Here is a 26271-nt window from a genome sequence, read left to right on the forward strand (position 1 = left end):
GGTGCTGATGTGCTGATTGATAACTTACGGCAGAATCTCTGCTTTTCTCCCCTACACAGCATCTTTTCCCCCAGGGGCTTAAATAAATATAAGAAAGTCCATCCTACCTGACTCATGAAGTTAAAAGCACTCTCTTTTTTTTTAGTTGGGACAGATACCAGATATAAGAGGGGTAATTCAGCCAGTATGTTTATTCTGGGCCCAGCTCTGTCCTTTAGTTTCCTCCCAGTCAGTACAGTCTGGCACCACATCAGCTTTCTACCAGATGAGAATTAAAATAGTGTCACACGTTCATAAATCCCCCATCTCATATTTGTGCTAAGACACTGATAGTTTTCCGTATGTGACCTAGGTTTTGTTTCCTTAATTTTTTTGTGAAAAATAAATCACTCTCTCTTTCCCCCATTTTTTTAAATCTGTATCTTCCTGACTTTTGCTTAGTGTTGCAGAAACATTGAAGTAGCTCTTGTACTGTTTTGTCAGTTATCATCATAACTAGATAGATAAACATGGTTTGCCCTTGTAAAAGGAAGAATCACTCACAGGAGGCCGTGGGACTAGGCCAGTTTTCCTGGCTGAAGATTTGACTAGAATATCTCTGTCATCCACTTCAATACTTTTTCTCCCCAAAAAAGCCAATTTCTTATTTTCCTGCTAAGATGACTATGTAATATAAATTATTCCACTCCACTGTATTTTCTGTCTGGCTTACCTGAGCATTGCTTAATGGACTGTTTTAGTTTAGCAGACTTCTGAGGTGTTTTCAGCATCTATGGATATGTTTTACTAGTGAATCCATAATTATGTTGCTTGTAGCTTCTGTGATCTTCGAAAAACTTTCAAGTTACCTTGTGTTTTGCAGTTCAGGTTTGCAGATTTCCTTGAAAATAAAGACATCATTGTTAGATGAGTGAGGACTATTTCTTCTTGTAGAAAAATTAACAGACCTTTTTAGTGTTGACTTCATAGTCTGGGAACTATTTTTTCCTATAAAAATGTCTTTTGATATATGAAACATAAGTCTTTAAAATGTTCTAAGCATAAGATTTTGAAGGGATAAAGGAGCTGCAGAGCGGAAAGGGTTTTGTTCAGATTCTTTAATGCTTTATTAGAATGCATTCTTGGCAATTAGTGATTGTCTCTTGACCACACACAGTATGTCATTGCTTACTGCATTAAACAGATTCTCTGCTTCCTGAGATCCATTTGGGAATTGGTAGACGTATTAATTAACTCTAGTTCCGTAAGATGTGTGTCAATCAATTCTTGGCTATCTGCCAAGGGAATCTATCTGCAGAGAGATAGCTGGTATGAGGTCATTTACTTCTACATTTGGCTGTTTTATGGCTGTACCATAAAACTAACACACACTTTATCAAGGATTTATAGAAAGCATGATCAGAGATGAGAGGCCAGATCCAACCTTGGTTTAACATTCTGAATTTTTAAAGTCTTGAATCAGTGATGTGTTTGGCCTTGGAGCTGAAAGAGGATGTTTGTTTTAGCTTCCTTTTAGCAGTCTCTAACTATAAACAAATCCTAAATTGTTACCTTCTTTTTTTTTTTTTTTGATCATTTATGCAGTAAGTTTGTAAGTCCTCCCCTATGCCCGAATCATTCTCTTGGTTTCATCTTTACAAATGAGAGAACTCAGGAGGATGTTTTTTTGAACAGCCTCACACCTTTAGCTTTTGTTTTCCTATTCATACTTAAGCTATGAGTGAAAGCATCTTCAGCTGCCGTCCCAGTAGCACAAGTTTCTGTATCCTCTGGACAGTTGTGCAGGAGAGTTTACTGCCTTCTCAGCCTAGGTCTGCCAATGTGGAGAGAAAGTGAGGCAGGCATGAGGCAGCTGTACCCACATCTTCTTGGGGTTTGACAAATCTGACAGTCAGCCTGGGGCCTGTCCCTTGCAAAGGTGAAAATCTGATGAATAAATGAATTTATTAGATTTGCAATGAAAAATAATCTGTCCTGTCTCTGTCCCTCAGCTGGAGCGTGCTCCTTCCTTTCCCATAGTACCTAGTCAGGAATTTCAAATGTGCATCTCCTCTGGGAGCTGAGGAAGAGGAGGGTGCTTGATTGACAGTAGCTATTAGAGACACCATGAATGAGAGGGATACAGTATTAACCCCTGCACCCCTGAACACTGCATCTGTGAGAGCCAGATGGTTTATGTTCTCATGTCAGACAGCAGCACTGGATGTGTCAAAGAGCCATTGCTTCTGTATCATGTAGAGTTTATACCTCCCTAGCATACTAAAAAAGGTAAAAAGTATAAGCAAAGGTAAGCATTTGATTTTGAGTTAAAAATTGCTGTCTAAAACATTTCCTGAAGATTCCTTTTCTGCCACAACACTTATGGAAAATTAACTGATTTCACCATCTGCTTATTTATTTTTCAAGCACTTAGAGAGGTAAATGTGAACTGATTAGGGGAATAGTCAGGGAATGTACCTACTCTCTAAAAAGATTGCTTGTTTATGTGAGCTCTGAATGTAACCCACCTGTCTGAATCCAGTGGAGGAGAGGAAATCAGTGTGTGCCAAAATGAAGAGGGTGGAAAAGTGAAATTTAAAGAAAAGAGTGGCAAGTGATAGAGAAGACCCTGGAAGCAATTGGAGTATGCTGCAGGAGGCTGGAATATGGCACAATTTTTATGACTGGGGAAATGAAATAAATTACTTTGTGTGACAGTCATAAAGTAATGGGAATATGAATTGTTATATCTGTTGAATATCTCTTTGATATGAAGCAGTGTATCACAGCCCCATTCCATACCTGAAGAAAACCATTTCTAGTGATGAAACCAGGCAGCTCTAATTGAGTCTGATGAAGTACAGTATCAGAAATAATAATAAAAAGCTAAAAGGATATGAACGGCATGCTGTGCATCTGATTAAAAATGATGTGCGCAAATGTATACAACCTAATATGTTGTGAATTACACCACAGTCTAAGGAGTACAGCAGACTAATCTTCTCTTAAATCCATTCCAGATGTGTAAGTGAATAACCACAGTATTTAGGGAGAAGAATAAAGTTAATGTTTCAATAGACTTTAAGCACGTAAGCCACGAGGAAGCAGGAAAGAACATATTTAGAGAGAATGTACCGTGTGGATACGCAGAAGATACCTGAAGAGAGCCTAATTTAAAGCTTGATATCATCCATTGTATGTGCATGAGTTTAGGAGAGATGACCTAACACAGACACCTACACAAACTTTGGGGATGGGGATCCGGGGTTAGGCAATATGTGGCATTCTGTCCTCATAACGCAATACAATACAAGAAACCAATTACTAGACAAAACAAGAAAGTAATTAGTAAAGCTATGTTTTACACCCACTGACTTCTGAGGAAACAGGGCTGGATGTGTAGGAATGTTGTACTTAACAGTTGCAAAATTACGCAAGTCAGATCTGTGCTTGAAAGGAACAAATCCAACTGCAGGGAGACACAGAGGTGCATTAAACCCCCTAGAAAATCACAACAGGATGCAGAATGCACCTGCCTGTGCATGCCTGAGCAGGGGGAAGGAACCCTGCTCCCTTTCCCCAGGGCTCCCTTTGGGGTAGTTTGAGTGAACCAGCAGGGAACAATCCTATTACAGTAAGAACAGGATTTTCCATTTACTTAACCCTTTCATACAGGTGGAGGTGTAGAGAATGCCCTGTAGTACTTTTTTGGGGTTTTTTGTTTTGTTTTGGTTTTTTTTTTTTAATGCTGAGACAGGCATTTCAAGAGCTGTACAAAATTGTTAGCCAGATTCTCAGCAGGAGTACATTCAGGTTTCTTCAGCAGACTTAAATCAATAAGCACTGTCTGAAGAACCAAACCAGCTTCTTTTATTGTCTCCTAATTCCAAATTTCTTGTCATGGTTCAACAGATTAAAACTCATTTTTAACTACATGAACTTAAAAGGTCTGGGATCGCTTTACTTGCAGGTTATTTCTCAATCAATAAAGAAGCTTTAAATTTAGTTCAGATTTATGATGTACATAAAACATTAAGTTATTGCATATGAAGTTATATAACGCTACCACCTGTAACATATTTGCTTTTTCCGGACTCTGTGTATTTTAAAAATCTTTGGTTCAAGTCATAAAGTTTTGCTGAAATATACTTTCCACTCTTTTTTGTCCTCTCTTTGTTTCATATTAGAAGAGGTCCAGAGTTCATTTTCTGAGTAATGGACATCCTGTTCTGATACATTTATGCATCTATCTTTTTGTCTCTCTATATTTTATATATATGTAGTGATAGAGGAGCAGGTTTTTCTCCTAAGAGAATGACTTTGAAAGAACACACTAATTGAAGGACCAGTGCTACTGCTAGTAGAAAACTTGTGTTTGATTATCTAATATAAAAATTCAGAGTGAAATATTGATTTCAGTTGTAGCAGATGGGGCATAAATTGGCCTAACTTCATGGAAGACAGCAGACCTGTGTCACTTTACATCAGTTAAGGTTCTTACCTGGCTTTTTTTAAAGTTAAGCATTTGAGAAAATTATTTTCTAAGTTACAAATCACCTCAGGATAATTTTCTTTCCATCTAATTAATTACACTTTTATGTGGTATTTAAATGCTTACCAAAGATATAGAGAAAATATGAAAGAAAGGATACTGTTAAAGGATTATTCTCATTTGGGATATCACAATTGTGTGATGAAGCTGTTAGTTGTGACATACTAGCTCTAAGCATCACTGTAATCACAGAGAAATGCCAAGAAAGGAAGATCTAGTTCACAGACTGTGATAGCCCACTTCAGTTCACAGGTGCTTTAACCTTTCAAGCTACCAGATATCCTGTTAGTATAGTACAGAAGAATAAAGCTGAAGAGCCAGATCTCTAGCTTAGGTACAGTGCAAGTAGCTTTTAGAACACTTCTTTCCATTACCTGAGTAGTTTTACCAGGGAAGAAAAGAAAACGTCCCTTAGACGTTTAAAGTTGCTGATGTACTTCACCTTGTTTCATAAAAAGCCAGGTAATGATTTCTGCTATATGGGGAAATTCCAGCCAGTAGACCTTCTTCTGTACTGATGTTCTTCTCTGTGGAGGATGGCAGGTAACAAGATAGTTGGTGTTAGGCACACATGTGTCCAGGTACCTCACAGGGCAGTGGCCAAAATCACAAAACAAGCATCTGGAGGTAATGAGTCTATAAACCATCACTTCCACTGCTCCACATGACATCGATTTCCAGTCCCTTAGGCTACCCTGTGTGAAAAGACTTCTCTCAAAATCAGTTTTTTCACACATGTACAATTTACTTCCACCTGTTAAAAAGAATCTTGTCATATAGCTATCACCTTCCAGCATTTTTTTAAATATATAGTTTTATATACAGTTACATGTAGATATTTATACATATATATGTATATACTTTCTCCAAGTCATAATTCACTATGACATTGGTTGGGAAAGGATGTGATATGGGAACTTTTCAGTGACCCAAATACAACATTTACAAGAGAAGTACAGGGCAAGGACAGAGTCTTTTCTCATAAGACAACGTAAGCGAGCCAGTTGTTCTGCTAAGGTCTGACAAATATTTCAGTAGGGAAACCAGGATGTGCTGTTGGAAGCTCTACACATTTTTAAGCTCCATCATGCAGAAGCACATATTTCTTACAGGTCGAGTGCTGTGTCCCAAATGGCACCTCTTGTTATGTTGTGTTATCTGGTGATAAAATTACGGAAGTAGAAGGTCACCATGAAGAGGTAACTTGATTCCCATTTAAAAGGCTTTTTGAAAAATTCCATAAACCCCTTTGTAAACAAATATTAATCATGTTCATGGTTAAATGCTATTATTTATGAAGGCCTGTCTTTGAATACAGTGCAGGTCTCCTTTGACTTTAGCTGTATTTTGAACACTTGCTTTGCTGAAAGAGAAGTTAAACCAGGAAAACTCATAATTTTCAAAACTTCATCCTGTCATCCCCAAGCAAAATGTATTTCCAATAAACATTTATTTCCAGAACAGATCCTTTAAAGCAGGACTATTAGGCTTTATGCGATAATTTAGCTGTCGGAATAGTTTAATTTATGATGTAAACTTCTCTCAGCTGAATAACACACGTGGCAACAATGGCAGACATCTTTCCTACCCCTCACTGTTGGGAAAGTCTACACAGCTGCTGTGGATATTTCATCCTCAGCAAAGTGAGGCACTGAAGAGTAAAATTTTGAAAGTTTTTTTTCCCAAGTATCTTATTTTACGAAGAATCTATTTCCTAATAAAAACTATGATGCAAGTTAAACTTTTAATGTAAACCACACAGTTAAATGTAAGGAAATTTGAATGTGCAGCTAGTGTTTATTATCCTGATACATTCAATGAAGAAGGATGTGCCTTTATGACAGATGAATATTTGACAACTAGTTGATCCATTTGACCTTGCAGTTACCAACATAAATGTATATTTGTAAGAATAAGGCTATTCCAAAAAATAAGTATGCAAAGGATCTGTCTCAGTATCTTAAAATTCAGATGCAGCACAAATACCATTTTTGGGGAGAAAGTATTTAGCAAAGCGGTCATGCTTTAATCATTGACAGGAAATATGAACATTGTAGGTTTTCAGCTGTCATTTAATGCATTCAGTCCTGCCGTTGCATATTTCATAATTACACCTAAGCAATTTGGAATCTATTTATGTCTAAAGTGACAGAAAGTCAGTAATGATGTCTGAGACTTGCTCTGAGATTTACAAGCTGAACATTTACATGCAGGAAATGAAATCAGGTTTTAAACTATCACAAGTCACAACAATGTGGTGGCTATTTTATTTCTTCATCTTCATTCCTCAGACTACAGAATAAAATGGTTTAGGCAAAATGGGAGCACAGTTCTTTAGTAAGTGAACATGAGGAGAGGTATGAGATATGATGAGAAACAGAACAAAGACATGGAATTTACAACTGCAAGGGCCATTTGTTGCACAGCAGAAACCACTAATGAAACCCCAAGCACTATTCAAGTCTGATCATTTCAGCTATTGAGCAGCTATCTTTTGTTTAGGACTTTATAAATATATACAAATTGCTATGGCAGACCTCCCAGTTTATTCTTAAGAAAATAAACCAAAACAAACTCAAAACCAGACTCCAGAGCCATATTAATTTAATATTACCTTATACGTATGTTTTAAAGAAAATGTTAATGAAAATTGCTCTGCAAATGATGTTCCATCACTCTGCAGTTTGGTTTTGATTGAAAACTTCCCTAAGATGAGGGAGAACTAATAAGGATATGGTCTGTAGAGAGCATTCGTGTTTCCATTGGTCTGGTCTGATCACTACAGACCTTCAGCGACACAAAAAGAAGCTTGATAGTAGCAAGATATTGCATGTGCTCATCCACTGTAGGAAAAAAGAACTCTAAAAAAGTAACTGTTAACATAGGATTTTTAAAGATTTTTTCAATGCAAAAACAAAAAAAAAAGTCCAGTGTGAGCAATAATGTCAAATTTGAACCACTTACCTCCTAATGGCAAGAATCCATGCACTAGCCTGCTTCCACTGAGATAGCTGAGAAGACCATTGTTCCATCACTGTACGTGGCTTTCGCCTTTGGTTGATTACAGTGGAGAGCTGTATACAGTATGCCACAGCTGAATGGCTTCCATGAATGAGGAACTAAAGCCAGTCAACATATTCATTAGTTTCAAAGAAATGAGTCTCAGAACTGTGGGAAAACTTTTGTTTATATTGCTGGAGAGAAGTAAAAAACAACTGAGATAGAAAGAGACCTCCATGGAAGTAAATCTGCAGAGTGGAGCATGCACATGTGCACAGGCAAAACCATTGGGTGGACTTTTACTTATAACACATGTGATGTCTTGTTTTCTGAGTCCATGTCTTAAAATCACAGGTAACTTTAACTTGAATCACTCATTATCTGAGCATATTCAAAGACAGTCTTAGAATCTGGGTTTTGTTTTGTTTTGTTTTGTTTTAATATTGCATGCTTTTCCTAGTACTATTTATCTTCAGTGGAGTTCTCTGTGACTTATACTTGGGTGGCTAAAACTGAGGTGTGCTCTTCATTTGTATAGTTGCAGAAAAAAACATTACTTTCTAGGGTTGTTAGGTGGTTGCCTCAGAGTTTTGTGACTGCTTTGAGGAAATTAATTTTAGCGATGACTAACAGAGGACCTGAAAATACACCCACTGTTTGCATTTGGATGTTCGTTATTTCTCCTGTCAGTTAAAGGATGTTATGATGAATTATTTATTCCCACAATGTAAATGTTCCCACTGCACATGGTTACCTTACTTTACCATGAGATGATAAAGTTTTCCTAATTCATTACAGACTTAGACTGTACTTTTAAGAGACATGGTAACCATATTAAGATGTCGATCCAATTTTCTGGGTGGGAATATTATGTTGGTTCATCAGCAGAACCCATAACGTTTCTAGTAACACAGAAGTTCAGCATTTGCCTCTTGTTAGAATAACAATTGAATACACTAACCCAACTTCACAGTCATGCAACATATGCAAAATTTCATCCGCACACCTCCCAAAGCAAAAGACAAGTATGGCTCAATCCTTTGATCTCTCGACCAACATGGGGGAGAAAAAAATAAAATAACAAACCACCATCTGTTGGGAAACCAATGTAATAAAAACAGTGGAAAGCCAGCCTATAGTATAGACTTGACTTAATTGAGGAAATGACTAATAAATAGAATTATTTCTTGATTTAGAGGCACAGGAGGGAACAAAACTGAAAGAAGGAGTTACCGAGCTCAGGTTTGCATAGATTACCATCAAAGCAGCATTATTCATTGTGGAATTCACGTCACAAGGCTCCAGTTGACAGGGGCTGACCTCATGAAGAAGAATCATGTTGTAAGTGTGATTTCTGCTGCTGAAGGAAGTGACTGTATTGTGTTTGTAGCTCAGTACCAACATCTTGTCAAATAATCTTCAAACAGCCAAGGTCACAATGCAGCCGGTTTTAGCTGTGGGTGATACTCCGCATACAGACCATGGATCTGTGAAATGCAGAATAGCAAACTAACCGGTTACATTAAATATTCAGACACGAGAACCTAACAAAGATCTTATTAATTTCACTGGTCTTTGCCTAAGCCTTTCAGGCCTGTTTTAAAGGCTGTGAGATATATTTAACTGTCAGAGATGTGGGTCTGAAAACATGGCCTTTTTCCACACTTTCAGACCAACCTGATATTTCTAGTTTCTGCGTGTTCACGTTGTGTGAGCTTAACAGTACACTAGCGTGGTGAGTGGCTGGGGGGGTAGTCCCAGGAAGGGGCTCGGGGGGCCACGGCACAGGCTGACCAGCAGTGATGAAGAGGTTCATGCCTGAACCTCTCCTCAAAACATCCCCCTGATGTTGCTTCTGGCCGTAAGAGTCTCGCTGATTCAGAATTCCCCGAAAAGGGACATTTCCCCAAAGGAAAGATGAGAACACTCACGAATTTAAAAGCTTTCAAACAGATTCAGGAAAGAAAAAAGTCACTTTCCACAATGGAAGGCCTCCTTGGTGTGCTTCCAATCTCCTTAGACATGTCTTCCTTTCATCGGCAGCTGCATTTGGCATGACAAAACTGGCTTCTCCACAATGATTAAATCTTATTTCTCCTTTGATATAAAGCAGAGCAACTGCAGGTGAAGCTACTATTTCTGTGAGTAAACAGCAGGACATAGGTATTTCCAGCAGTTGCCTGGTGGAACAGGAAATAATTGTTCTTCTTCTGCTATCTTGATCATCCTCACTTTTATGTACAGACTCATATTTTATGTGAGAAAGCTTTGTAATGTTTTCCAGATGCTTCCTTGCCTTTAAAAGATTTTGAAACTGAGTTTCTTCTCTGCTTTTTTTATACAGGGAGTGTCTTAAATTTGTCACCATCTAAGTTAATTCAAATCAGTAAATTCCACTACTCCATAGTTCTGTAGGAAAATAATGCTAAATATTGATGTTTTGACTAGTAATTAGTGCTTTGCTTCTTAAGGAGAGAATTTACTGAACCATATAAGAACACAAATAAGAATTGATCCTGTATATGCCATATACACAGAGAAGATAGCTGCAAGAGGAAGGATCTCTGCAAAATAAAAGCAGATAGAATTCAAACATTGTGTAGTTTCTACCTTTACTAAATGCCCTTAAAAAAGATAGAGAATATGTGTTTTTTTAATCAGTATAAAACCTTTCATCTTTTTGCATCACGTTTTGCTGGCATAAGATGACACAAATAGGTTAACAGTCAGGTTTTTCAAGATCTCAAAAGTCTTACAGGACAGAAACCCCTCATCCTTGTTTAAACAATACTTTTGTGTGACTAGAGACCTGATACAGCAATACATGCTTCATTGCTGCAGTAGTACCTGTCAGCAGGAGGAAAATCTGGTTTTAGGAGTGGGTCATGGCTTAGACAGAGATTGTATTTTGTGCGCAGAAAGAATATGGGACTATCCGTAGAATTATCTAAAAATAACAGATATGAAAGCAGTGCATAGGCATAACTATCTTTCTTATACATTAGTCCATATAACGTTTGCCATGAACAGTTAATCAATTCACTGCTGAAAAACTGTGGGAGATTAAGAATAGTACTGAAATAGGCAGTGTTTTAAATATTTGTGCTTGCCCCATATGCCTACTGCTTGTGTGATGCTGGAAGTCAGACTAAGTGATTACAGCAACTCTTTTTGTTCTCAAAATCTAAGAATAAAACCACTTAGAGTCAGTTGGGAAAAAATTATTTACTCTTCCATTCATACTCTGTTCCAGCTTATATAGCTTGTAACAACTTGTTTTCTGTTTATGGCACTTGTTAAGTCTGTTTGGAAATGTGCCGACTCCTCTTAGCTCCTGAGCATAAACCATATAGAATCCCTGCATCTTCCCTTAAATAGTGTTCCTGTGAGGGAAATGTACTGTACCCTTCTGTTCCTTCCTTCATCTCTCCCTCGTTTATGTAAGAAAAACAATTTAATGAGCATGACCTGACTCAGATGAAATACATGCCTCTGACTCTTTCCTCCTCTGTGGACTTTGAGTAAATTAGTTATTTCCTAAGTAACTCATTTCATTGGAAAAGAGTGAGTAACTTTTGACTGTTTCTTGGGAACTCAAGGACAGACTAGCTAATATCTGCCTTTTCTTTCTCTTCAGGTTCTGCATTATTTGCTGTAGACAGTTCACATATGGTTATTTTTATTTTTTCCCAGAAGAATGCTTTGTTTTCAAAAATATTTTTTGTTTAACTCAGTGAGTCAGAAAAGAATGTGAGAAACACTTGAATGAAAAAAACAGTCACCACTTGAAAACTTGGCTAAAACAAGGTATTGTGGGTATTGTGCAGAATAAATAAATGTATCATGATAAATTCATGCCTATTGGAATTGGCGATGACTTGCTATGTCATCTAATCTATTCTAATTTGTGTACATTTGCAGTCATCTACAAGTCTGTAGATGTCTTCTCACCTGTAGTGATAGAAATCACAACTAGTGATTCTTGCAGTACAGCATTAATTTGCATTTCAATTATTTCAGTTTCGAATATTGCACAGCCAATCATTATTGTATATGGTATCTGTCCCTAAGCAACTCTTTCCTATCTAGTTTACATATCCAATAGGTCCAGAAGAGCTATCATATAGCTTCTCTCCTGTCTGATTGCATATAGTTTAGTTAAGAAGTGCTACTATATTTATGAAAATCTACGGATTTCTCCGACTTTAGACATGGTCACACTCAGAAAGATATGTTAATAGACGTTTGCAAGTACATAATCAGATGAGAATACAATACTCTCCATTATTGAAATATGATCCATAATGAATCTTGCATGGGAGTGCTAATAACTACCTTTAGGTTAAAGTGCTCAGATGTCACAGTATAACAATATCTGTCTTAGATGTGTATCATTACAGCAAAGTAATTAAAGGTTACTTAGCTGTTAAATGGTTACCTTGGCAAAATCCTTCAGTATCATGGCTTCAAACATGCCTTCACAAAGAAATTAATTAAGCAAATTAAATATCAGACTTGTAGTAACCTACTTTATGTGCAGGATAGCAGGCATATAAGCATCCAATATGCTTGGTTGCAGAAAGCAGAGGACTTGAAGATGTACCCATTTACTGTTAATACAATCTTCGTTGCTCCTATATGCAAAATAATGTTTATGCATGTTAAAAAGAACAGTGAAAAAATTGATGATGAGAAATGGAATGCCAGAATTACCACGGTCATGATGCTATGTGCTGCATGAGTGCAAAGCTCAAGTAGCACCACTCAAGATGAGGGAGGTATTAAAATTTGCTTGGTCTTTTTTACACCTCTGCTCTTCATGGAGTTAAAACCCGGTAACAAGTGACTAGAGTTTTGCTAACAGTTCGGTCTGACTCATCAGAAGGATGCTTTCAGGGATTACTAGCTTGCTGCCTTCTTCTGTATTTAATATAAACCACACCAGAAAAGTTGAGCAAGTGGCTTGATGTGGATATAAACATTTTTCATCACCTCTTAAAGTGGAAATATGACATGGGCAACACTAGTGACAGATGGATTTTGACTTAAAAAAATAATTTCCTAGCATTATGCAAGATGGCAGTGACAAATACACAGTATATTCTGCTTTTTTTCCTTTGTTTAATTAGAAACAATCCACTAGATAAATTGATCATTCATCTGAGACCTTTTCCTATGAAAGCATGAAAATGTAAAGTTCAGATCTCTGCTGTCCTCCTGAAATATTGGCCTTGCTCTGGGCAATGACATTATTCACATACCTTAAGTTTATTCTTATATAAATGTTTTGCCTGATCATGTCTTTTGAGGAAACAGAAAAAAAAAAAAAAAGAAATATGTCTCATGCTGCAGAAATCTTTGCTCACAACACAGCTAGGAAAGTATTGGCAGATGGAAAGGAAACATGAAGAATTTGTGATAGAAATCTGCTTTTTTCATGCTCTGGTATGTGGTCTTATGCCAGTGAGATAATTAGCAGTTGTGGCACCATCTTATCAGTGCTATGCAAAACTGCTGCACATTTTGGTTGAGGTTGACACCAGTGTTATGGGTTCTTCTCCAGTTCTCAGGCTTCTGCCCAGGGCAAGTTGTTTGGCCTTAATTGGTTTTGCTCTCTGCAATTCAGATTTCTTAGAAGATGAAGCTTCAGTCATTGTCACGTGAAAATGGTCCCATGTCCCCAGGCCAAAAGAAATCCCCAGAGAAGCTGAATAGAAGTGGTGGAGCTATTTGTCCACTGGATAATCTTTAGATGACCTTCAGAGACTCTCTGCACACATAAGGGCCAAGCCTACGTGAAGCTATCATATGGAAGTGTAAAAAAAAAAAAAAGTCTTAATCCTAGGATTCTCCTAGCGTGGTCAGTTCTCTGTGCTGCAGCTACTCAGGTAATACAGATTTTTACTTCTTAGGCACAGTAAAAACATATATACTGATTGATTCAGCCTGATTCCAGACCTGAAGACAGCTTTTGAAGGGGGATTAGAAAACAAACAGTTTAAGAGAGGGAGACTATCTTCCAATGAGTTCTTTTGCCCTGAGGTATGACTTCTGTGGTTTTTTTTAATTACGAACCAGAGCGTGTGTAATCAGAAAACAAATGGTATTGATTACTATTTCAAAGCACTGACTCTCTGATCATTTCAGCCTATACTTCCAGGTTGTTTGAAGTATGTGACCAACATGAAACCTGAAAGCATTTTGCCATTTGTATAAATCAACATTACTCTGTGTAGCCAGTGTTTATTTACAAGCCTGCAAAAAGGTTTCGTAAGGGATATACGTGCACCTACAATACAAACCATGTGTCAAACAGCAGAAAACTGCAGAGCAATAGTGCTGTTTGTTTTTTTCCCTTTCCTTGATCCAAGTTTCATTTTCTGTTTGGCTAAGCATCAGTGGTCATGAAGGTGGTATATCAACAATAGTCATGGTGGCATATTCAATTTAATTATAGTGGGTTAAGGTGCTTAACTTCATTTACTTTTTCTTAATAACAATTTATTTTATTCTGTTTTAACAAACCTTTCTGTTTATGCATTTCATCATCTTTTGTTATAAGAAAAAGGGATCTCATTTCATTGTATAACTGTGGGAGCAATGAAAAACTAAGTCTTCATCAACCTACTGTTGCTGTACTTAGGGTCTTTTCCTGGAACACTTACTGAAGAACAAGTCTCTTGGAATCTGTAGACTATAGTCTAGATCATTAATTTTGATTCCTGACTAAAAAGTTGGAAACTCATACCAAATTTAGCATATGGAAAGATTCGCTATCATTTATCATAGAATGGTTTGGGTTGGAAGAGACCTTAAAGATCATCTAGTTCCAACACTCCTGCCATGGACAGGGACACCTTCCACTGGACCAAGTTGCTCAGAGCCCCATCCAGCCTGGCCTTGAAAGAAAATTACTATTATTTAACATGGAACAAGGCCACAAAGATTCTTCCAAAATGTATAATATAATAATAAATTATTCAGATTTGAGTGCAAGATGAATGTATTCTCTTAAAGACTTGTGGAGATAAATAGAACAGTCATGGAGAAAACTGAGTTTGCTTAACCTCAGTCAAGACAGGGAACTGAAAAAGGAAAGTTTGAGCAAGGCAGTAGGTTTTGATAGTGAAGGAGCTCTCTGCATGACTTAAGCCTTGTCCATAAGCAAACTTTTGAATGTTTCACGAAATCAGTGCAAATCCCTGCACAGGCACTCTCATTTCAGTTAAAGTTGCATTTCTGGCCTGAAAGTGGCTGAAAATAAGCTACTCTTAAACTGAGCTCACTGTGTCGACACGGAGTGGCTGTGTTTACTGGAATCTCATTACATTCAAACACAGGGATACAAGTCTGCAGATTAGTGCTTGCCCTGAAAAGGCTGTTTAGCCTTTCAAAGGATTTTACAGGAAAGCAAGCTGGAATACAAGCCCTTTCTGCTTGTCATTTGTAGGTTTGTGAATTTGGCTTTTATTTCTTTGTGCAAATGTGTTTTCATACAGACATTGAAAAGCCGTGACCCTCTGTAAAAAGGATTACCTTGAAGGGAGATAGTAAGACTACAGTGTAAAGGATGGTTAATACAGAAATGCTAAATCTCGCTGTACAAAGATTATGGCACAATAAATTTTTTAACTCAAGGTACTTTCCTGACATTATAAAAACAGTCACATATCAGAATCACAAAATAAAAGTCTTAAAGAGAAGGCTAAAAGAAAATAAAGAAAAATATCTGGTATTTTTTTTGTAGAAGGATGATACAGAATCCCTTAAAAATGTGTTTTCTTTTAACTGACATTGTAGCAAGTAGTTTAGATAACACTTAATGACTTAGATATTATTTTTACAATCAGTATATTTCATGGAGTATTAAAGATAATAAATGAGGAAATATTTTAAAACAGATAATAGAAGACAGTAAAGAAAGCTGAAGATTTCATTTGCTTACAAAAAGCTTGACGTCTTACTTACATGAAGCAATGGCTTTCATGAACCACATGACCCATTTGAGTCAGAGGAATCAAATCCCAGTCTGGAATTATTCCTTTGGTGGAAAAAAAAAACCACGAAAGGAACAAGGGGTGTTTTTTTCATTTTACACCAAGAACGTTTTTCACCAAGAACATTTTTCTTAGTTGTTTGTCTGAGTAGTAAGCAATATCATCAGCAATAAATCTAGGTTTAACCCTTCAAAAGCTTCCCAAAAAGATAAAGGCAACATCTTTTTGGGGTAAACTAGGATTTCAATTACTGCAAGAGTTAAACTGGAGCAGTAGCTAAATAACTGTGATGAGTAGCACAAGCTTCCTTACCTGTTTTTTTTCTCTTTTGGGATTACTGCTTCTAAATCACTGGCCTACTCCAGGCTGAGAAGACTAAAGTAAATTTAAAAAAAAAAATATTATGATATACTGCAAGAAAATTCACCCAAAGATTTCACCTAAAGAGCAGAAATGATGTTGTAGTAGAAGCCAGTATGTAAAACAGGAAAAAATATGGTTGGACTTGACAGGTAGTGCTTGATGTAAGGAGAATTTTAAATGTGCTAGCCATCTGATAAGAGGTGAGATGAGAAGAGCTATAAGAAAAAGCATGAATAGCTACCATTTTCATTACAATGGTGCAGGAATGAAACTTAATGCTGAATTTAATTGCAATAGCTAGATTTTCAGATTATTGCATTAAAAAGAGATTGAAATAATTTTTCAAGATATTTCAATGAACGATTGGAGACAAAGAATATGAGAATGGCATATTTATTTTTAAAATTTCTTTTAAAGCCAAATCTCTGATGCACTGTGATCACTGGCTACTTTCTGATTTCTGTAGAGCTGGGATTAGGCTTTATGTGCCAACATGTCAAATTAGAGCATTAATTACCTGTGTGATTGTGTGTAGTTAAGTGCACGCTAAGGTTCTTCTATAAAAAGCAGCCTCAAAACCTCATTCAGAAGGAATTTGAGCAAATTATTTCGATGTTTTGAGAGATTGGACATACACGTGAGGTAAAACTGAATCTGACAACTTTCTGCATTTTGATGTTTCAAAAGAACAACCTAGTCTTTGGTTTTATAGGCTCTCCTTAGGCAGCACCACAGATGGGACACTTAGAATAGGAAAGGGAGAGAGATTTGGGGTTGCTTTTAGTGCCAGAGAACACTGGATCATGAAATGGAGGAAAAAAATGAGAAAGATGAATAGATGACAACAGGGAAGTATGTTGGAGGATTTGAGACGCTCCAGATTCTGTTCTTTCCTGGTGTTAAAGCAGTTTATCCCTCCAGACATAGATTACCCAAGTCTAGCCTAATTTCAGAGGGTAGAAGTCATTGTACCTGATTTAATTCACCTGAAGCATACTCTGTTGGTATAGTGATCCAGCCCTATCCTTGGAGAGAATTTTGCATCTTCAGAAATAATGCTTATCTTTCACATCTACTGCAGTGCCTGAGGTGTTCATGACCATGAAATAAAACTAAAAAAAATAAAATGAGACAGTCCCTCAGAAGCAGTGCATTTCAGAAAAGTTCCTGGATATCGATTTACATTTCTCTGAACTAGAAAGAATAAAATTATACAAATTTAATCCAAGAAGGGAAATCAGGATGCAGTATGAAATTTCAGTTACAATTTAATTGTACAAGACTTGAGGCAAATTATTATCCAGCTTAAAACAATCCACAACAGCCTTCAGAAAACAATAAATGAACTCAGATATGCTGTCAAACTCAGGTTTTAATGTTCAGACTCTTCACATGTAAGTCTACTGGAAGCATTTGGTGTACTTCCAGAGGCATTTTCATCTAAGACAGTAGATCAGGTCCCCATGCTGAAAATTATATAAATGCTGATAATTATATAAAAACAAATGTGATGGCAAGGTGGTGGATGGTGGTAGAAAGATGGGAATGCAGCAGAAAGAAAAAAGCATATGGCCATTGTAAGCAAGTCTGGTCTATTTTATATCCTGTTATTGTTACTTCATTTTCTGCTTGCAGCTTGCACTTACTAATTTTCTACCAGAAGTCTTCTGCTTTAGCTGCTCTATGCAAGCAAGTATCCTCATCATGGTACAGTTTTTAATAAATGAATTTTTAACTACTTATATTAGTTAAGAAGATTAACAATGCAGAATTTAAAACCTGTGACCAAATTTGATGAGACACCATTAAAATGAATGACATTTAAGATAGAAATAGGCTTCTAAATACAAAAAGACAAAATCCAGACAGGAGAAAAATAAGGTTAAACCCTTCTATCTGAAGCCATTTCAAAAAAATGAGAGGAAATGTGTGACATATGGTATCAAGTGCGGCACTTGAAGTCGAGTCTAAAAATGCTTAAAAAGGCAGCTGTTAGTTTGCATGATTAAAAGGGGAAAGGAAGGATATTATGATACATCAAGAAACAAGGAAGAGTTATGAAACAAGAGGTGGACTTGTTGGATGTTTGTTTGCTTTTCTTATCCAGTAGTTTCTAATGTTTTCATTAAATTTATCTTCAAATTCAACCTCCACCTCTATCTTCCGTTCTGTTTCTCCCAGTGACATCAGTGCTGGCTATTAACACAAAAACTGGGTGGATCTTTGAACCTTGAAACCAAATCAAAGAACAATTTAGGGAAAGAGATAATTGCATATCAGCTCTTCTTCCCTCCAATATGTTGAATTAGATTAGATTATTTTAATAAGTGTTGGAAATGATGGGAACATTTTAGAAAAATATTGTCACATGAATCTCCACTGGCTATATATGAATCATAGAACTCAATTAAAAGAACCCCAAATTTTTCTTTATGAAATGTTGTGATATGCGTTATCTGATTTTTATTCTAAACTAAATAACAGTGCTTTTAAATCTTTGTTTATATGATTGTTTAATTAATTAATGTTTAGTTGTTTTGGAGCTGGAAATCTATGAGAGGGATTTTTTGCTTCCACTGCTAGTCCTTGTAAAATTCCAATGAATAAAATGCAAGTGGCTATTTGCATATTTCAGTTTGTCCGTGTGCTGCGAATACAATGGAGATATTCCTTGGGAATTGCTGGGAGACTAAAGGCTAACTGGGCACAAAGGCTGATGTAGCCTTCCCATCGCAAGTGATCCTTACCAATTTTACTTGGCACATTGTGCATAGCTTTGCATGTGCTGAGTAAGCTCAGTTGCCATTAGCTTTACTGGGATTTGAGGCAGGACTATATACTTTTGTTTATGGCACTGGACAAGTCTCAGGAACTAGAACATTAGCTTTTTGCTTTGGCATAGATTTCCTGGCTAAATTACCTAATTTCTCTCTGCCTCATTTCATAAGAACAGTCAAATCTGTTCAGACCAAAGGCTCATTTAGCCCAGTATCTTGGTTCTCACCAGGTCCCATAATGAATGCCAGTGGAGGAGAATAAGGCAAGCATGCAGCAGTGCTTAGTGATAGAGTCTCCCAGGCTCCAGCACTCGTTGTTCAGGGATTTCCTGAACCAGGGGTGGAATCTCTGAGTTTAATGCTTTTCAATGGCTTGGTTTTTGTGAATTAGTACTGGCATTTCTTGAGCTCATATATCTTTTAAGTATCCACAGCACCCCAAGCCCTACAAATTGCAACATGGGGGGAACACTCCTTTATTTTGTTTTAAACCTTCTGCCTACCAGTTTCTCATTTTAGAACAAACTGAGAGCACTCTTTTCTTCATCCCTCCTCCAGCGTGTATGTCTTTTGAGTTAGAGGACTGTAACTTCATGCAATACTGAAAATGTAGAAATGTCATGCATACAGAGGCATAAAGACACTGTTGGTTATGTTCTTTACTTCTTTCATAAGAACTCATAACATGACATTTGTTGCTTTTTTTTTTTTTTGACTGTTACTGGGCATTGATCTCATTCATAAATTTTTTTTTTTTTTCAAAAAAATTATTGTTACTTTAAAACCTTATTTGTGGTCTATAAAAGATGTACTGCATAAGTGTTTCGAGAATTGCTTTCTGTGGAAAAATACAGAAGGAAACTGTGAACACAGCTTTACACAAAGTTCACAAGTTGTTCTGGTCTATTCTAGATACCTACAGTTAGCAATATGATGTTTTAGCTCTGACAAATAAAACATTTTCAGGCAACAGTGTAGTTCTACAATTCCTGTTTCTTTAATCCTTACAAAAACTGATTATGCTTCTAGTCTTTTAAGGTCTTAATTCAGAGGCTACTGAAACATGAGAGGAGAGTGCCATGGACTGAATCGGTTTTGAAGCAGGTGCTTAGTTATTGATATGAGAATAAAATGCCAATCCTACAATTTTGACTTCTCTGCTACCACTAACACCTCCTGAAACAGGAAGACAGCTGGGCCACTATATTTCAGGTTCCATTTGTAAGTGTTAATTTTAATGACTGCATACAAAAGGAAAGGAAAGGGGAAAGATACATTTTGTTCCCAAAGGTTTGCTGTGCATCTCTGCATGTGCAGTGTAGGACCAGTGGACCTTGCTGACCTTCGTGAGACTTGTCTTACAAGGGAACTCCAGCACCTTTGTAGATGTTTGGTCACTTTTCCTACAAGGCCATAACTCTTGAGTTCTTCCCCTTCAGAGGGACTTACATTTCAGGGACCAATTATCGTTGACAATGTTTCAAAAATTGTCTCCTATCTCCCAGGGGCCTGTTATCGGTTTTCAGATGTTAGGTAAACAAAGTTTGATCTCTAAAGAGAAGATAAGCTCCACAGAGTTCAGAAGGTGCCTCAAACAGCACAAACACCTTCTCCTGTTGAAATGTTTACATCCAAGGTGATAGAAAACTGAGCAGCATTATCTTGCAGATGGTCTGAGAAGATTTCATTAAATAAATACAAAGGGATGTGGTTTTATACCTACCAATTTAGTTCAAAATTTCCAGATCTGGGGATAAGCTGTAGTAAGGAAACAAATCGGTGTTCCAACTAAGACAAAAAGTAACCCAATGACTTAAAATTTGCATCTCTGTTGTGGATTTGCAAAAGACATATGGATCCTTCTGATATTTGTTCTTCTTGATAATCTCCAAAGCTAACTTTTTTCTTTAGTTCTGTTGGCTTTCACTAAGGTTGCACCAGCATCACCGAGGAGAGAACCCAAATCATTGTCCAAAGGTGCCTTTGCTTATGAATAAAAAATGAAAAGGGTAATTTGAGACATCAGGGGAGATGATTAATATTTCAGGTCTTATTATTTTTGTTTGTGGATGTATATGTTTTTATGTAATTATACATTTCAAGAATCAACAATTAAGTGGGGTTAAACATTTAACACTAAACATCTGAATAAATGCAAATGAAGCTTGCATTTCAGTCAGATATTGTAAAACAAGGAATCAGTATGGATTAAGAACACACATGATTTTTTTCTACTCAGTGTTTATTGCCATTACTTTAATGATGACAAAAAACAGAAGGGTGATAGTACAGATGCAAGTTTAGAAATCGTGTATTTGTCAGTTCAAACCTTCTAAATTGATGATGATGAAGAACAACTGTTTTAATTCATAGTCATTTGGAAGGATTTACCATGACCTCGCGTTAACATGTAAACATGGCAAGGGATATAAGAAAGATTCCTCTGGCGTTCACTGAACTTGAAGGGATCTTTCTCTGACTTTAGTGGGATCCGTGTTGAAATTCTGAGAGTAGGGTCTGAGAAGATCTGGGTGGAAGTCACAGGGATCACACCACATTTGGGATGGCACCGCCCTTGGTTGGAGTCTGTAGCATTTATTGCTACATTACTTAACACTGTGCAGAGCACAGACAGGTCCTGGATAACCCATTTCATGATCGTGACCACTCCTCACGGTGGCTGTGATCTGATGGTGGGTGGTGAAATGTGGAGTACTCTAAATGTTAGTTTTCTTTCTCAAAAAGAAAAAAGAAAAAAAGGCAAAATCATTTGGATTCCAATGAAGTTTACTGAAGAAATCAAACAGAACTTTAAAGGAAACTGCTTTTTTTTTCCTGTGAGAAGTTGGTGTGTTTGTCAGTTTGCTTTAGCCAACAAAGTCAATCTATATTATGCTGTACTAAACCATACTAAACTATACTATACTACACTACACTATACAGTGAGCCAGGATTTTGAGCCAAAGTTCTGTTAAAAGAAAGGCTGCATTTCTTCTTCAAAAATACAAGTATCAGTAATTGAGTTATCTGGTTGGATGCTGATTAGCCCCACTGACACTGTGCATTCCTATTTATGAAGGTACACATATAGACATATAAGCTGAGTGTACCACATATTCTTGCCAGTGTCATTGACTCTCTCCCCTTCTGGAGACTCTTTGGTGCTAGAAAAGCAGGCAAGCTAGTGAATAAAGAAGTGAATTTTAATGTACTTTTTTCAGTCACCCTGAATCAAACCCACTTAAATCCATCTGTTACTGTCTCAGGAAAGTTTTTGTTGCACTGGGAAAAGAATATCAAACATTCGTGACTTTTTTAATAAAAACCCCCAACGAGTATGAGAAATGCGTTGCTCTGAAACACAGTACCATGAGGAATAATTGCAACTTGTCACAGAGAGAGGTTATAATTATATCTACTGTTAGTTATGTCTCCATGTGTAGAATGGAAGTTACCTTTTCAAATGCATTGTTCTCTAGTGCAATACCAGCTATTAGAATCTGAGGATATTATTTCTTGCTAATGAAGAAAAATCAAATGAGGCTACAGAAGGTCTGGTTGGTGTCACACTGCAAGCAGATGGAGGGAACAAAGAGGAAAGAGAAGTGCTTGTTGCAGGGATTTCAGTTCTAAGCTTTGCCTCAGGAGAAGCAAATTGCCCAAAGGGTCTGTATTCCAGGCTTAGTTTATGTTTTTTCAAAATCTGCATATGTATCAAACACTGGGCTAGACCTGACACTTTATAGGTACCTTGGAGTGGAGTGCTGCAAATAGATTGCAGTATCTTAAAGAAAAAAACCAAAGTTTAGTAGTTGTTACAGTGGTTACAGTGGTGTGCTCGTCTGTCCCTTTGTTACTTTTACAAATTCTCTGAAAGTATGCTCACAAGTTCTTATAATGAGGAGAAATAATTTATAATATTTTTCTAGGCTTGCTCCTTATTCTGTCACTCATTTAGAGTCAGAGTTCTGAAGCCTTTAGTTAGGACATGTGCCTATATTACAGATTTCTCCTTGCTAGGAATTAAAAGCAATACACACATGTGTCTTTATTTTCAGAAGTGACTAACAGCTTTAAGTATCAGAATTTTAGATTGTCCAAGAAGGCATTCGGTGAAAATCAGAGCCCTTGAGCAAGTTTTAAATTGGGTGCCCAACTCGGGAGTATGCAAAATCACTTGGGAAATTAGAAAATCTTGGCCATATGCTTATATGTTAACTCCACTTGACTAAGTCCTTTCTATATGTTACTTCCCCAATTTGCAGTTGTTTTTGTGTTGTAAATAAGATACCCTTGACTCAGACATGAAAGTTCCTCAGGAAAACTGGAGAACCTTTCTCTTGTTAAACAGCACCCTAATTACAGAAGCAATTTTACAAACAATACCCCGAGGGAAACATTTCCATTCTCATCAGGAAGGCTCTTGAATAAAATAACACCTTTGCTAACTTCATTTATTTACAACAGGACACAAGACTGAGACTGCATAGATTTATTGCCATTACATCACTGATGCTCAGTAATTCATAAAACATTGGGTCTAGGAGTTAGCACTGCTGTTATTTCCTCTGATGCCTGACCTCACCACAGTCTAATAACATACAGGAAATCCAGAAGACAAAGGAGGAAAGCAGTGGTCTTGAATGCTAAAAATAACCATAGAAAACTTGTAGAATCATGCAATAAAGTATGGTCCGATAATTTATTTAACATAATAGTAGAATCTGCTAAAGCAATTAGAATCTGTTCCAAATGTTTTTAATGGAAAATATGTTGGGGGTAAGAATAAGAACACTTAAAGAAATGATATTTTTAGGTTATGTAGTTCAGTGACGTGTACTGGTTTTGGGTTTGTATATCTTATTTCTTACATATGCAGACCATTTAATGACTTGACTAGAACAGACAGTCATTGTATGGTGGTTATATTTCTAGAGGTCATCCTATATGAGCCAGACGGTGATCTTAGGTGATGTATTGCACTTGACAACTCAGAAAGTTGCAATACAAAGGCATTCTAATTCTCAGTGTCCTCTGAGAATTGTTCAATATCCTTGATGATATCTAGTGTCTGGTATGCCATTGGGATGACATTTTTGCTGTCTTTACTAATCAGTCAGGGCTAAGATGTCATTCATGTTAACTCTGTGTTTGGTTTGGTTTGTTTTCTTTTTTCTAGTTACTCTTTATTTGAAATATTTTCTGAAGCAGTATATACTAGAGTGACACTATAATGAAATTCATGTCTGCTCACTTATTTGCTTTAAAATTAGAACATTTTATCCAAAATAGGCAGATCTTTAAAACTGGTGTGAGTAGGTAGATGACATCATCAGGGAAAAAGAAAACCAAACCCAAAAAAACTGTTGCAGAAAAGTCAGGTAAGTCTGGGATCTTTTGTTTGTGAAATATTGCAAAAGCAAGTTCACAAACATACATATCTTTTTTGAACAGCTGCTCAGTTTGACTGTGCCTGCCCTCCTTTTATTTACATATGTTGCACAGTGATTTGAAAGAGCCTATTATTCATATAAATACCAGTATTAGTATGCAGACTAGTATGTTCAGGTGTGAACAAGTCTTCGCTATTTGACATTGACACTTGGTTTCTCTCCCAGTCAGAAGCAGAAGCACTTACTGATCATAAACCAGGAATAATGAACAGATTGAACCAGCTGTTCCTGAACAGCCCAGTTGGCTGTTTTCCCTTTTATTAAATTCATTGAATTATAATTATGCAGATAGATAGATAGATAGATAGATAGATAGATAGATAGATAGATAGATAGATAGATAGAAAACATTTCCCTTTTTGCAAAAGTGTATGGTGACTTAACAAATATTAGTAGATTTAATTTCAGAAGAAAACAGTGTAGTGTGGGATGTTTGATATTTGACTGAAAGAGAATTGTTGAGAAGTGATTTGTCAAAATTCAGCCTAGGGAGTCAAGTTTTCAAAACTGGTGCTTTCCAGAGTCATCTGCTGCATCTCAAGGCATCTTCTGAAGATCATAAGCTAGGAAAACTTTCCAGTAGAAGTGACCTATAGAGGTAAAAGGAGAAACAGAAAGCAAGATCTCTGTTCTTCTTTCATTAATCTACAGAATGAAGCTTGGGGCTGGTCATCATTTCAACAACTCTTTTATTTTGGTATTAAAAGTAAGGTTTCCAGAAACCAGAATGAATATCTACAAGTGTAGTGGTTTAGTGGAAAGTGTATCTTTTGAGTCTGAAGAAGAGGACACAGGATAATGTTGTAGAGACTATCTGAGAGGTCTTGAAGTGATCATACTGTCTGAGGGTTAGAGTTTGGGTGTTGGTGGATGCTGGGATTTGGGAGATGGTCTTAGGAGCTCGAGACTGGTTTTGTAGGTAAATACTCTTCCAGGAAGTTCCTTCTCTGTCACCTTTAGCGCAGCACAGCAATCCAAGAAAGTTTCAGTTCCAGGTCCTACAGAAGCTGGAAACTGTTCTTTGGGAGTACCATTTTACTAAAGATCTGTCACTTAGAGTGATTTCCCACAGGATTTTAAAGCTGGTTTCTGTAACTATAATTCTACTAAGCCTCAAGTTGGAAAAACAAAACGTAATAAAGGTGTTGCAGAGCCCAGTGTCCCCCAGATGTGTGTGAGTAAAACCCCCATAACACATGGAGCCTGAAGACTAAAAGTCAGAAGCCCATTGTGTGCATTTCTTTCCTTTTTTTTTTTTTCTTTTTTTTTTTTTTTAATAATTAATGATTTAAAACAGTTGCATTATTGCTTCAATCACTTTTCACCTATTTCCCCAATGGTTACCACTTGCCTCAACGTTTACATTTGTTTTAATATTTGTATTTTTTGCATAATTTCTCACATTACATTTATTTTCACTTGCACTTTTTTAAAAATAAAGCATTCCACGGGGATGAATTTAATAAAAGTTTCTCATTAAAAGTTCCATAACAGCATGATTCCCAAACCTGAAACCAAAGTTCTCATATTTAACAGTTTTCATGACTCAATAGATTAAGTGTGAAATAGGAAATATAACAATAACAACATGGCCGTATCCTGCACAGTTGTTTCAGTCAAAATTATTCTTGAAAAGTAACATAATTCATAAATAAATCATTTCTCAGAGAGTGAAATTTACTTAAAAGGCTTTCTGAAATACTCTTGATTATATCAAAATAGAATATGTGCACAGAAAGTTGTATTGTGCATGAGGCAAATAAAAAATTCCCTGGAATTAATATCTTGAAATGGACAAGTAAAAAAAAAAAGAAAAAGGGGAAAAACAACATCAAAGAGCAAAACCATCAATTTCTTTTTTTTTCAAAGTCAGGTGTCTCCAATCAGCTGCCTCTGCAGTGTTCCTTTCAGAAAGACTTAGCTCAGATCTGAATTCATAATATGAGGCTTCCTCTGTGGTCAGTGATGAGAGATCCTGCCGTAGGGAACTGCAGTTCTGAGCTGCTCTGACTCATCATTCAGAGGAACTTGTTGCTTTCTACTGAGTGTGACTAGAGCAGCAAATTCAGCCACCCCAACTAATGCCTCTATGTAGAGGGAGTAAATCCAAACCTTAACAAGTCCGAAAGTTTTTCTCTGAGTGGGAAGTG

The 26271-nt window shown here is 36.7% G+C and overlaps 1 protein-coding gene across 2 annotated transcripts in view; it reads left to right on the forward strand.

Moving 5' to 3' along the window:
• SEMA3A (semaphorin 3A) overlaps window positions 1–26271 on the forward strand; it is a 330888-nt gene that overhangs the window by 231672 nt on the left and 72945 nt on the right. The window lies entirely within an intron of this gene.

The sequence above is a fragment of the Myiozetetes cayanensis genome, unplaced genomic scaffold (assembly GCF_022539395.1).
Source record: "Myiozetetes cayanensis isolate MyiCay16 unplaced genomic scaffold, myiCay2020 scf3, whole genome shotgun sequence".
NCBI lineage: Eukaryota > Metazoa > Chordata > Aves > Passeriformes > Tyrannidae > Myiozetetes > Myiozetetes cayanensis.